Source organism: Nanorana parkeri, unplaced genomic scaffold, assembly GCF_000935625.1.
Source record: "Nanorana parkeri isolate BGI_ZX_2015 unplaced genomic scaffold, ASM93562v1 scaffold3010, whole genome shotgun sequence".
NCBI classification, from domain to species: domain Eukaryota; kingdom Metazoa; phylum Chordata; class Amphibia; order Anura; family Dicroglossidae; genus Nanorana; species Nanorana parkeri.
In genome coordinates this window covers 22,842-24,381 of record NW_017309278.1, presented here as the reverse complement: position 1 = coordinate 24,381, position 1,540 = coordinate 22,842, and positions in this window count along the sequence as shown.

The following is a 1,540-nucleotide window of genomic DNA, read 5'->3' as shown; positions in this document are numbered from 1 at the left end:
GGGGGGGTCATATACACAGCTGTAAACCTGAAATAAAAATAAACGTTCTTTCCCTTTAAAACATAACAAATGGCTGAAGTCCAGCTTATAATATTTTCCAGACAATCCCATATTTACTTTTATTGCTCACTGGTCTGGCCGGATTACGCGGAGTACAAAGATCACCTTTTCAATCAATCTCCTGTACAATCGGATTCTTTTTAATCAAAAGCCGAAATATATTTCGTTTTAGTTTTGGACGGTGCAGAGAACCCCTGTTGGGTTTTCATTGGTGTCCGGGCCCACGCGGGGAAGGTTCTCCGTCTGTCCCGCTTGACCATTGTCACTGGGAGAAAAAAAAAATGATGGAAAATCCAAAATGTTACCACCGGGACAGGAAGTGAGGGGAAATATTTCCAATGGGGACACCCGGTGACAACTTTCTATGAGAGGATGTCCTGTCATTTTTGAAGAGATTTCCTCTAAATTCTCATTGTGTCTCCGGGACAGGAAGTGAGGGGAAATATCCCCCGCAAAAGGACACAGACGGCAAAGAGACCTCAAAGGAGTCCCCTGCCGATCCCTTCTCCAATAAAAGAGAAATTGACAAACTTTACAGTACACCTGAACTCAAAAAGTGAAGATTTGCTACCTTGTAGGGAACACTGAGAAATGTTAATTGAGTACCTTAAAAAAAACGAACAGTGCACTTCCTGTGCCTAGGCACTCGTTTTATATACTTCCTGTACCTAGGCACTCTCCTGTTCTGTGCACTTCCTGTGCCTAGGCACTCGTTTTATATACTTCCTGTACCTAGGCACTCTTGTTCTGTGCACTTCCTGTACCTAGGCACTCCTGTTCTGTGCACTTCCTGTGCCTAGGCACTCGTTTTATATACTTCCTGTACCTAGGCACTCATTTTATATACTTCCTGTACCTAGGCACTCCTGTTCTGTGCACTTCCTGTGCCTAAGCACTCGTTTTATATACTTCCTGTACCTAGACACTTGTTCTGTGCACTTCCTGTGCCTAGGCACTCGTTTTATATACTTCCTGTGCCTAGGCACTCCTGATAGCAGTTACTTCCTGTGCCTAGGCACTCCTGTTCTGTGCACTTCCTGTGCTAGGCACTCCTGATAGCAGTTACTTCCTGTGCCCAGACACTGCTGTTCTGTAGCCTATATCTGCAGTGTGAGATCATCTATAGCAGCCATTCTTAACCTCAAAAATTTTGTGGTGGGTGGACTGTGATGTAACGGGGGAACTTGGATGTGAAGGGGGGACGGCTTATGATGTGAAAGGGGGACTCCTAATGCACAGGGCGACTCTGATGTGAAGGGGGGGATCTTGATTTGAAAGGGGCACTTTGACGAGAAGGGGAAGATCCATTTTTATGTGTGTCTTTGCGTGGGGTCCCCCTTGAAATCGATGACATTTTAGACTTCGAGATTTTGCACACCACTGTGCTGCTCGCTGTTCTCCTCGCTGGAGGGGAAGCTGTACCTGAGGACCTGCAGTACAAGTATCTCCCTGCTTCTGTATTAATCATTCTGTAGACCAA